Source organism: Pezoporus flaviventris, unplaced genomic scaffold, assembly GCF_033815535.1.
Source record: "Pezoporus flaviventris isolate CSIRO_AGI_PZ_B2104156 unplaced genomic scaffold, CSIRO_AGI_Pfla_v1 ptg000001l, whole genome shotgun sequence".
NCBI classification, from domain to species: domain Eukaryota; kingdom Metazoa; phylum Chordata; class Aves; order Psittaciformes; family Psittacidae; genus Pezoporus; species Pezoporus flaviventris.
Window position 1 is genome coordinate 12,699,746 of NW_026892549.1, and position 13,065 is coordinate 12,712,810.

Sequence of the window (13,065 nt, forward strand, 5' to 3'; positions counted from 1 at the left end):
ATATATTTCATATTGAAAGCAAAATAGATACTCATCAAAGAAATAAAAATTAGTTTTTGAATTACTGAAAATAATCCTAATCTGAATGTCTTGGATATGTTCAAAAACTTCAACTCCTTATTACTGTTAATGCTCTCAAACACAGAGACTTGGTACATCACATCACTGACACTTTGCAAGGAGTGCCAATTTGGAATCGGTCATTAGCCTGATCAAAGCAGGACAAAAAAGAAAAATAACTAAGAGGGGACATTAAATTGAAATGAACAGATATAGACATAGTGATTAGAAGATCCACTGGCTTCATTTAATTAAAAAAAAAGTATTTTTGAGATGTTTGCATTGATTTTTAGTATCATAGCTCCATATGTATTCATAAAGCATATATTGCATACAAAATAAACTACTGGTTAAGCAGTGTACTAATTGTGAAGTTAAATGCTTCAGAAGTAAGAAATGCCAAGTATGTAATTGCCTGTGCAATTTTATCTTTGTTCTTTTGCATATCTACCCTGCAACGACTCACCTAGGTGTTGCTGCAGGGGTAGTGGCAGTGGCCAGAGCGCTTACATGGGTCGTGACAGTCTCCTTGTGGTTACAGGCACAGCAAAAAGCTGGTCTTGCTTCTGCTCAGTCTCTCGACAGCCCTTATTGTTGCTCTTCACAGAAACAAGTTTTACACTATTATAAAGACTCTTCCAAGCACAGCCACAATTTTATTTTCTGATTTGAAGTGAAACCTACATTAGAAAACCAGTTAATGTTTCAGAGTTTATTCAGATTAAGAAAGAGAGGCATACCTGATATCAAGTTTCTAACCTAAGAATTTTTATTAATTTCAATATCTCATGCAGTGGTGACAATATTTCCTTATAAGAACTCTTAAGTCTCATATTTCAGCTTTATACTTTTGTATTCCTCCTGCTCAGGGCATGCTCAGTCTTTGGAAGGAGGTAGCAATGTGATCCTGAGATCTATAGCTCTTCTGCGGATGCTCAGGTTCTGCTCTGGCAAGAATATTAAATTAGACACAATTTTCAGGGTTTTTATATTTTTACCCGTTTCCTTGAAGAGTTGTAGACCCAGTCTGCGCTACAGGTACATAAGAGAGTGTAGACTCAAAGCATTATGTTTGCTCCAGGCCTGCAGCTGATGCACTTCTGCAAGCTCAGCCAGCTGCTTTTCTTGCTTGGTGAGCTGTTCTATAATTCCTCACATCAGCTCATCTTGGAAATAGGTGAGTGTTAATGCTGGTTCAAGAAACCAAGCAGAAGCATGTGAGACATCAGCTCATAATGCTTTAAATTCTCATAAGACACTGATGAAGCAGTGGTGCTGCTGTGACTTGCAGATGTGAATAAGCTGTAGGTTATGTGATCTGTCGTGGCCAGGTAAAAGGAAAATATGCTGTACGTAACATGTACTGTATAGAAATGGCCACATTACAGATTATAATTTTGTAGAGAAAGAAAGTACGGAAGCCTCCAACCATTTCCTGATGGATTCCCTGACACTGTGATTGGGTTTCCACAAATATTTCAGAAAGATGTATTTCTGATATTTTATTTCATTAATAAGAAGTATTATCATAATTACCAGTGCCACAGTACAAAAAGCACTGTGTTGTAAAATAACTCATCAGGACATCTATGACATGAAGACTGCATTAACAGTAAAGTTCCTTCCCTATGTTCAAGTGGTATATCAGTTAGAGGACATATAAGGCTCAGATTTAAATCTATCATTATTGTATGTTTGTTTCCTTAGTCTCACTATAAAGTTAAAGAAATACTACTGTCAAGGTCATTTGGCTAGAGCCAAACAAGGGCAATCCCAAGAAACTTATACTTTTTTATCTACTGTGACTGATCTCAAACTTTGCTAGAGGAAGTGCCTCCATTTCCTTTATTTGGAATTAAAGGACATTTCCATCACAGAATCACCCCTGTACTACAGCATTAACTTCATTTTTATAGTCATCAGACAGAGAAGATAACAGGGAAGGGGAGGCGTGAGATTTTTAATTGAGTCCTTTACTGGAACCCCTATTGAGAGCCAGGCAAAGCAATTTGTTGAAGGGATTCAAAGACTGTGAGAGAAGTATGTTTATTAGATGTGTTCAATAGCTACTTATGAAAGTCACCAAAAGGAGAGCAGCCTTGCGGGTTCACTATCTGAACCAGTGAAAAGCGGAGGTGGGAGCAGAGTTTATAGTATGTATATTAAAGTTGTTTCACAGATGTTAGCCCCCTTACCATCCTTGTGGTCCTCCTCTGGACTTGCTCCAAGGGCTCCATGTCCTTTTTATGCTGAGGACACCAAAACTGCACAAAGTACTCCAAGTGGGATCTCATGAGAGCAGAGTAGAGGGGCAGGATCACCTCCTTCGACCTGCTGGTCACGCTCCTTTTAGAATCACAGAATCATAGAATGGTTAGGGTTGGAAAGGACCTTAAGATCATCTAGTTCCAACCCCCCTGCCGTGGGCAGGGACACCTTACGCTAAATCGTATCACCCAAGGCCTTGTCCAACCTGGTCTTGAACGCTGCCAGGGATGGAGCATTCACAACCTCCTTGGGCAATCTATTCCAGTGCCTCACCACCCTAACAGGAAAGAATTTCCTTCTTATGTCCAACCTAAACTTCCCCTGTTTAATTTTTAACCCGTTACCCCTTGTCCTGTCACTACAGTCCCTAATGAAGAGTCCCTCCCCAGCATCCCTATAGGCCCCCTTCAGATATTGGAAGGCTGCTATGAGGTCTCCATGCAGCCTTCTCTTCTCCAGGCTGAACAGCCCCAACTTCCTCAGCCTGTCTTCATATGGGAGGTGCTCCAGTCCCCTGATCATCCTCGTGGCCCTTCTCTGGACTTGTTCCAACAGTGCCATGTCCTTTTTATGTTGAGGACACCAGAACTGCACACAATACTCCAGGTTAGGTCTCACAAAAGCAGAGTAGAGGGGCTGGATCACCTCCTCTGACCTGCTGGTCATGCTCCTTTTGATGCAGCCCAGGATACGGTTGGCTTTCTGGGCTGCAAGCGCACACTGCCAGCTCATGTTCATTTTCTCATCAACCAACACCCCTAAGTCCTTCTCCGCAGGGCAGACAGTATATAGCTGGTTTTCTGGTCTGCAAGCGCACACTGCTGCCTCATGTTCAGTTTCTCATCAACTAACACACCCAAATCCTTCTCTGCAGAGCTGCTCTGAATCAATTCTCTGCCCAACCTGTAGCTGTGACTGGGGTTGCCCTGACCCAGGTATAGGACCTTACACTTGGCTTGGCTGAACTTCATGAGGCTGGCATTGGCCCACTTCTCAAGTGTGTCAAGGTCCTTCTAGATCCCATCCCTTCCTCCAGCTTGTCAACCGGATCACATAACTTAGTGTCATCGGCAAACTTGCTGAGGGTGCACTCCATCCCACTGTCCGTGTCACCGACAAAGATGTTGAATAGGATTAGTCCCAAAACTGACCCCTGAGGGACACCACTTGTTACTGGTCTCCAGCTGGACATCGAGCTGTTGACTGCAACTCTTTGCATGTGGACATCCAGACAGTTCTTTATCCGCTGAGTGGTCTATCCATCAAATTGATGTCTCTCCAGTTTAGAGACAAGGATGTCGTGTAAGACAGTGTCAAACTCTTCCCACAAGTCCAGGTAGATGACATCAACTGCTTTGCCCTATCCATCTACAGTTCTGTAGCCCCATCATAGAAGGCCACCAAATTGATCAGGCATGATTTGCCCTTAATGAAGCCATGCTGGCTGTCACCAACCTCCTCATTATCTTTCACATCCCTAGCCAAGTTTAATTCTAACTGGCCCTTAGCTTTCCTGACCTGATCCCTAGCTTCCTGGACAACATCCCTGTATTCTTCTCAGGCCACCTGTCTTCGCTTACATGGTTTACAAGCTTCTTCTTTCCCTTTCTACATTTTCTCAGCAGCTCCTTATCCATCCATGGAGATCTCCTGGCTCTCCTGCTGTATTTCTCTCTTAGGAGCTTCCTAGGAGCAAAGCTCCTAAGGTTGGAGCAAGTGATCCTTGAATATCAACCAACAGTCTTGGTCCCCCCTGACCTCCAGGACTTTATCCCATGCAGCTTCACTAAGGAGTTTCCTCATGAGGCCAAATCTGCTCTTAAGGTCCAGGGCAGTGAGCTTGTTGTGTACCCTTCTCACTGTCCTGAGGATCTCAAACTTGACCATCTCGTGATTGCTACAGCCAAGGCTGCTCTCGAGCAACACATTCCTAACCAGCCCCTCCTTGTTGGTGAGCATGAGGTCAAGCATGGCACCTTCTCCTTGTTGGTTCCTCTATTACTTGCAGGAAGAAGTTGTCTTCCACACAAGCGAGAAACCTCCTGGATTGCTTGTGCTGGGCCATACTGTCCCTCCAACAGATACCAGGATGGTTGAAGTCCCACATGAGGCCAATGGCCTGCAGCATGAGCCTGTTCCTATCTGTCTATAGAGCGCTTCATCCACAGAGACCTCCTGGTCAGGTGGCCTGTAACAGATCCTCACAGTAATGTCCCCCATCACTGCTCTCCCTTTGACCCTGACCCACAAGCTCTCTGTTGACTCATCACCTGTCCCCAGACAGAGTTCCATACTCTCCAGGCTACGACTGACATAAATAGATATTCCCCCTCCCCTTCTGCCTGGCCTGTCTTTCCTAAAGAGCTTGTAACCTTCCATTCCAACACTCCAGTCATAGGAACCATCCCACCATGTTTCTATGATGCCAATGATATCATATCCCCATAAACATGCATACATCTTTAATTCCTCTTATTTACTACTCATACTATGGGCGTTTATATAGAGGCACCTGAGCCTACCTCCAAATAAAGGGGACTCATTAGCTGGAGCAGCTGAAATAGCTCTTCATTGTTCCAAGCATTTGTTACAGGCGCTGGTAACCGGCTGGGAGTGTTGGGATGGAATGATGCCTCCTCCCCCAACAAATCTAGTTTAAAGCATCCTTGACCAGCCTGGCAAATCTCCTACTAAAGCAGTTCTTCCCCTTAGACCAGCTCCACCAGCCCCCCATCAGACCTGGCCTCCCAAATCCAGCCCCATGTTCTAAAAAAAAAACAACCCTGACTATGGCACCACTATTATAATCATTTATTAACCTGCCAAATCTGCCTAGCCTTTCAAGGTCCTCCCCTTTGACTTGGAGGATTGATGAAAAAACTACCTGAGCTCCAGAGCCACTAACCACCTCCCTCAAGGCCCTGTAGTCCTTCTTAGCGTTCTCCAGGCTACTGCTGTCTATATCACTAACACCCACAAGGACCACAGGATGTGGGTAATAGTGGGACTTACTAGAGCAGGCAGCCTCTCTGCAACACCCCTGATCTGTGTCCCTGGTAGGCAACACACCTCCCTTGAGATGGGGTCAGGCCGACAGATGGGTGCCTCTGTGCCCTTCAAAGTAGAGTCCCCTACTGCTATGACCCACCGCTTTTTCCTGGCAGCACCAGTAGTGATCTTCTTTACCGGTGGCTCAGCAGGATGTTCATTTGGTGCAGTTTCCTCATTAGCCCACTGCAGAACTGCAAAGCCCCTTGTTTTCATTTGTCGTCTTTTTCTTGTGTTTTTTTGTTGTTTTTTTTTTGTGTGTTGGTTGTTACTATCATCTCCCAGCTTCCTGGATTAACGTCTGTCTTTCCTGTATGCTCTATGGTGGACACCTGTGGCCCCTGCTTGGGCCTGGAGCGAGCTTCAGCTCCCTCTCAGCTTCCCTGACATCTTTCAGTCTATTAACAGCATCCCACAGCTCAGCCCCTGCTGCAGGAGGACCTCCACCAGGGAGCACCGAGTGCAGCCCTGCCCATTGTGCACCCTCTCCTCACCAGACCAGTGCAGGCACTTTCTGCACTCCGAGCACTGCGCTGCAGCCGCTTCTCTCATCGGCTCTGTCTGGTGCCGACGGTGCCACCGCCGGAGCAGCCGAAGCAGAGTTCCCAGACAGGGCCCTGGCCCTCAGGCGAACGCTACCCCCCTGGCCGTATTTTACCCGCTCACGGCTATGCGGTGCTTCCTGGCGCCGCCCCCTGTGAGTCCCTGCTCCCCTCGGCGCAGCTGCCGGCTCCTGGGCAAGGCCTGGCGAGGGCTAGAGGCTCCTTCGGTGGCTCTCGCCGCTTAGAACTGAGGCTTCTGGACGCGGGGTCTTCCCCCCGCTCCGGGGTTGAAGGTGTCCTTTCTGGAGCCGCTCACCTTGGCAAATGACCTGCATATTTTCGAGTATGAATTACAGCACTTCTCCTTACAGAAACCGAGGAAACAACTGGAAATGAGGGATCTGACAACAGCATCTTTTTTAGTGTTACTTTACCTATGGGATTCTGACTGAGAGAAAAGCCGGGAGTGGGTTCTATAGAACCCAGTTAACAAACACAGGCTCTTTCAATGTCGCGTTAAAGCCTGATTCTGTGGCATGGTTATACCTATATGAATATGCTACATGTAAAATATCCATATATACTTTGAAACTTTGCAGCAGAATGTCAGCAAAGTTTTTTACTTTAATACAGAACAGCAAAGATTTACAACCTAGCAGCTTTATTTAACAATTTTTAAGGAATGAATCTTAAAACATGTGAAAAAATATAAGGAAAAAATATTATTTTCACTGCATAATGAGGTGCTTTCTCTGAGTCTGTCTGGCTGAAAACTATTGTTTTCTTTTTGGTTAATGTTAAACCAAATGAATTCCCTTGTGCCAGTAAGATGGAGGCAGGGAAACATAGCTAGTGGCTTCAGCCAGCAATATGTGTTATCCATTGCTCAGCTGTCTGGTGCTTTGGCTTCCTTTCTGCCTGTTTTGAGTGATTAAACCCAGATTTCTCAGTGCCAGTCAACATGCACTTAACGTCATGCACAGATAGCAAATTAAAACAATGCATGAAGCAACAAGAGGATTTATATGCAGAAGCAGCTTTATATAGTTTGGCTATTTTAACCTTGGATCCTGCAAGTTTGGCAGACTAGAGTTCTCAGCATGATTCTGGTGAGACTCACACACTGCACTGGTCCCGTGAATTTAGAAAGTTGAAGTCTGCTTCTAGTGTAACCAGGTGAATCCCAGTGATGAGCAGCAGTCATGGGTTGTCCTCTGCATCATGGTTTTGCGTTTCTTCTCTGCCTCTGTCAACAACTGAGGAAATTCCTTGGAGGCTGCACCTACCCATGGCTTTACTTCTCCTTTTCTCTCTTTGTATCAAGAAGGGTAGCTTCTGCCTCCTTATTGGAGATATTTGCCATTTATTAGCAAATAGCTTCTTTGGGCTTCTCTAAGGGTCCTTGGTGTCTTTCTCTGTGCTGCTGTGACCTTGTTGTGCCTCAGAGCCTTCTCCTCTCAAAGCCTTTGGTAATTTAACTTGGTGTCTTTGGGCCGGAGAGCATCACCCAGATGAACCCTGGTGAATGTGATACTAATATAGCAGGACTGATCTAGTCCTGCAATTTTGTAAGGAACTACATTGGTAAAAACAAGTGATTAGGCATAAAAAGTGATTGGTCGTGCTAGTTAGTGAGGAAAGTACATGATTACTGTGGTCTTTTATTTCACTATTTTCAAGACTCCCTTTGGGAAACACAAGTTGAGTGAATATGCTTAAAAGGCACATCAGATGGTAGTAAATGGCATGCTGCATTTTATAAAATCATTTGTGGTTTATTTTTCCAGTATTACTTTCTCTTTCTACAGTCTAAAATTTTTCTTTTGGGGAGTCAGGGAAAGCATAAAAGGAATTTTGTGAATCTGAAAAGTTCTGTGCATGCTGGGAGTGAGCAAAATGTGATGTAAGTGGCTCACATACACAGTGAAAATTAGGGAGAACACCGTATCTCACTGTTCTCTTAACATTTGGTTAATTTCTGTTGTGCCTTGATAATGCTAGAATAGCCTGTATAGTCCCTATTTCATACCTTTGTAATTCATGTCTTTTGTCTCATTAAGGTCACTTCAGTAGAATATGTTACTTTTGAGAAAAAAAGAAATAACATTTTTGATGCATCTTGAAAAAACTCTGTCTCAGATCTGTCTCATATCCCTCTTTGATAACAAAAGCAAAACAACCGTGTGAGCAAGCTATGTTGCGCTTATATTACTGTTGTGCCTGCAGGGTGGGTGATTATAATATTTTATAGTAAACTTTAGAAAAATTAACTGCTCCAATAAATTTCATGTTTTAAAATGAACACACTCAATATGTTAATCCTTTATATGATCATTGTCCATAAGAAATATACATGGTGGATAGTTAAGACACCCTTGTAAGGCACTAGAGCAGTATGCTTTCTGTTTCAGTTTAGGGTAACCAAGCAGTTTTATTCTTTAAGGCTGCTGTAAAACCTAACTAAATGAAAAGGTGATGTTACATTAAGGTGTGTTTCATTAAAATGTTACTGGAAGGTGATTCTGCTTTTTTAACTCTTAGTGTATTTCTGAAGGTACAGCATAAAGCTAGGAAATTTATACTGGCACTGAACAAGCCTTTGCACATTTATTGCTTAATTGAAGATAATTGGCCTGGCCATAGAAGTTTAGACCTTGACATTCCAAGATCATGACATATAAAGGTTAAGTATCACTTCCAGTAAAATCTTCTCAGGGAATTTAAAAGTTGTGATACAAAGTTTGGTAGGACATCTAATATTCTTGCTGTCTGCATTTTTTATATTTTTTAACTTAAGCTTAATATACCATTTGGTTTTACTTATAACATATATGCCCTGACCAAAAATCATTATTAAAGCAATTAATGTTGATTTAGTAACTGCATATATTTTTTGGCATTTTTTTAATATGACTACTGAATTGTTAGCTATCTCTGTATAGTATAATTACTTGAAATAGAAAAGGACAGTAAGCATATTCTATGAAAACAGAAGTAATCAGAAAAAAAATATTATTTCCATCTGCAAATTAATATGCTAATTGGAAAAGCAAGTTGTCTGTCATATTTGAAAATCATGGCAGTCAGGTGAAGTTCCTGATAACTGGAAAAAGAGAAACATAACCCCCATTTTCAAGAAAGGGAAAATGGAAGACCTGGGGAAATACAGACCAGTCAGTCTCAGCTCTGTGCCTGGAAGGATCATGGAGCAGATTCTCCTGGAAAGCATGCTAAGGCACATGAAAAACAACAACGTGGTTTGTGACAGCCAGCATGGCTTCATTAAGGGCAAATCATGCCTGACCAATTTGGCAGCCTTCTGTGATGGGGGTACAGAACTGTAGATGGATAGGGCAAAGCAGTTGATGTCATCTACCTGGACTTGTGGGAAGAGTTTGACGCTTTCTTACACAACATCCTTGTCTCTAAACTGGAGAGACATCAATTTGATGGATAGACCACTCAGCGGATAAAGAACTGGCTGGATGTCCACATGCAAAGAGTTGCAGTCAACAGCTTGATGTCCAGCTGGAGACCAGTAACAAGTGGTGTCCCTCAGGGGTCAGTGTTGGGACTGATCCATTCAACATCTTTGTCAGTGATGTGATCCGGTTGACAAGCTGGAGGAAGGGATGGGATCTAGAAGGACCTTGACACACTTGAGAAGTGGGCCAATGCCAACCTCACGAAGTTCAGCCAAGCCAAGTGTAAGGTCCTATACCTGGGTCAGGGCAACCCCAGTGACAGCTACAGGTTGGGCAAAGAAGAGATTCAGAGCAGCCCTGCAGAGAAGGATTTGGGTATGTTGATCGTTGAGAAACTGAACATGAGGCAGTAGTGTGTACTCGCAGCCCAGAAAACCAGCTTTATACTGGGCTACATCAAAATGAGCATGACCAGCAGGTCGAAGGAGCTGATCCTGCCCCTCTACTCTGCTCATGTGAGACCCCACTTGGAGTACTGTTATCAGTTTTGGTGTCATCGACATAAGAAAGACATGGAGCTCTTGGAGCAAGTCCAGAGGAGGGGCACGAGGATGATCAGGGGACTGGAGCACCTCCCATATGAAGATAGGCTGAGAAAGCTGGGGCTGCGTGGAGACCTCATAGGAGCCTTCCAGTATCTGAAGGGGGCCTACAAGGATGCCAGAGAGGGACTCTTCATCAGGGACTGTAGTGACAGGACAAGGGGAAATGGGTATAAACAGGGGATGTTCAGGTTAGATATAAGGAAGAAGTTCTTTACTGTGAGGGTGGTGAGGCACTGAAACAGGTTGCCCGAGGAAGTTGTGAATGCTCCATCCCTGGCAGTGTTCAAGGACAGGTTGGACAGAGTCTTGGGTGACGTTGTCTAGTGGGAGGTGTCCCTGCCCATGGCAGGGGAGTTGTAACTAGATGATCTGAAGGTTCTTTCCAAACCTAATTGTTTTATGATTCTATGATTCTATGAAATAGCAACTGTTCAAAATCACTATAGAAATAATTTTTGGGGGGGTTTAGAATTGTGGCTTCAAAACTATATACCATAATTTAGTGACAATACTAGTTTGATATAATGTGGCCTGCTGTAATAAACACTGAGTTAACTCTCAGCTGGAGCTAGAATGAGCTTGATTCCTGTAGGTAAGCTGTATTAAAAATCTAACATTGTATCTTTGAGTCATAGGTTTGCCACGAAGACACATTGGATTTTCTAGTGCTACATGTGCCATCCAAAAATGACATCTATTAACTTCTATCACATTTCTATTAGAAAATAAGATTTTTAGATATTTATGGCTAAGCTGTAGAGCATGTTCTGAGTGAAATGCAGACTTTTATCTTATCTAACAAGTTTGCCCCTCACATTTTCAGACAGAACCAATTTGTTTCATTATATTGTGTGATGTTTGCACTGCAGTTAATATTTACAAACAGAACATGAAAGATTGCACAGGTCATGTAATATGGACATCTATGGTACCTCAGATGAGGATTAACCAGGCTGCAAGTTTGCAATTAGTTTGATGAGGTCCAAATAAGTGTTAGCATCATCCCTTCATCCCCTCTTATGTCTGTGTAAAATATCTAGGCATTACCCACATTAGTCAGCAGTCCTGCTTTTGAGTGACCTTAAAGTGAACTGGACCAGGAGCTGACGTGGCTGAAAATTAAGATAGATTTGAGAAAGAAAAGAAAAAGGATAAGAAAGGAAATTTCTCAGCAATATGATTATCAGTGCTGACACAAGAGAGATGCTGGAAGTATGTGCCCAGGACAAGAGAAGATCTTAAACCTTAATAAAACTGTGTGTTAAATTTTATTTCTTTGACATAGGAAGGCAAAAAAATTCATTTCAAGGAAAAGGGGGAAGGATTTGCACTATTTTCCCAATGGCATGTACTGTTCATCTTCAGTTTTCATCACGTTATGAGCTGCCAAAGGTCATTTATAGCCACATGGATAATTAGAAAATATTCTTATGTGGGTGGATGTATTCTCTGCTAATCACATTTGTCCTGAAGTCAGAGGAAAAAATGGAGTAGAGAAAGTGAACAACACACTGTTAATTAGTCCAGCATCTGATTTCAGACTTAAGACTGAACACCCTTATTACTGAGATGGTGTTAAAACATTAATTTTTAAATAAAAACCTTTGTTCTGTACATACATGTGGCAGTTACCACCTTGCATATTCTCCTAGAATTCTTCTGTTTCCTTAATTATTACTAGCATTTTTATTCCAAACTAATTATGGACCCCACAATGCAATTGCTGTGTGCATGGGGTCACTGGTGATTCCTGATGGGAACCTGCTCTTCTGAAGGACAGTATCTTCTGCAGAAGGAGGAAACTTGGCTTCATACCTCTGCTATGCTGTGTGCTGAGCTGCCACTTCATCCCCAGCACAAACACAAATGGTATTGCTGTAGCTCTTGGTACTTTCTGACTGACTTCAATAAGTAGTGCTTGCTGTGACACTGAGGTTTTTTAGCTGCACGTATGTATATATGTATTATATGTATATATTTCCATAAAGATAACCTTCTGGGTGAAGAAGGGTACTACTTCAGCAGTGAAATTCCTAAGACTTGTAATGGGGAGACATCTAAGAGGTTTTATTGGTGGTATTTATAGACCTTTTGCACTACAGGAGCTGAAGAAAAAGCCTGCAGTGAATGTGAGAACCTGGACTGGCCCTTACCTGGCTGCTACTGCATCTTAACAGTGCTTTGAGAGGCTTGAAAATAGTAATACTTTATGTTTGATACAGAACAAAATTAGACATTGACTAATAAGAATTTATGATAACATCTCACCTGCAGTGAGGCGTTTTTCCAGTCAGCTCCTGAGATAACAAAATTATGATGTTGTCTTTTGTAAAGCTGGGATAAAGCACTTCAGTAACAGACTCTGTTTTCAGGCATTTCTAATGGAGTGCAGAGGAATATCTGGGGATATTTTGGGGTTAAACCTGGTATACTGTTGAAATACCTCATCCCGTATGCAACCAATTTTGAAGTAGCTGAACTGGGATTTTTTTTTTTCCCCTTTTTTTTCATGGGAAGTGAATTGAGAACTGCTCCAGGCAGGTATTTTATTTTCCAAGGTGGGTTAATGCGTTTAACAGACTGGGGCAATTTGAAATGCTGACCAAGGCTCCAGCACCTGTATTAGTGCAATCATTATCTTTTTTTAAAAAACAAAACAAAACAAAACCAAAGCTCACAGTGGTCATGGGAAGATACTGGACTCCTTCTATAGCAGTCTCTGAACTTCCATAATGAAAAAACACACCCTGCTGCAGAAAGTTTATCTTAAACTTAATTTTGCAACTGACTGTGAAGTCATGGCCTCAGTTTTTCAACACTATATGGGAGAAGAATGGTGGAGAGCTCACAGACAGATAAAGCGGACGGAAACATATACATGGATGAGCCCTTGGTTCTAAATTGTTGGGAACTTTTTCGTTCAAGGTCAAGTGAAACTTGCTGTCTGCCAGAAAAACGCAGCCTGTGCACATATGTCAAGTAACATAACTTTTATGGACTGTGTCTCTCAAAATCTCTGGATGGTGTAAACTTCAGTTTATGCCAGTAGGAAGCACATTATACCTTTACTTCATTAAAATAAGATTATAGAATAACCTTTCTGAGGCCAAAGCTAGG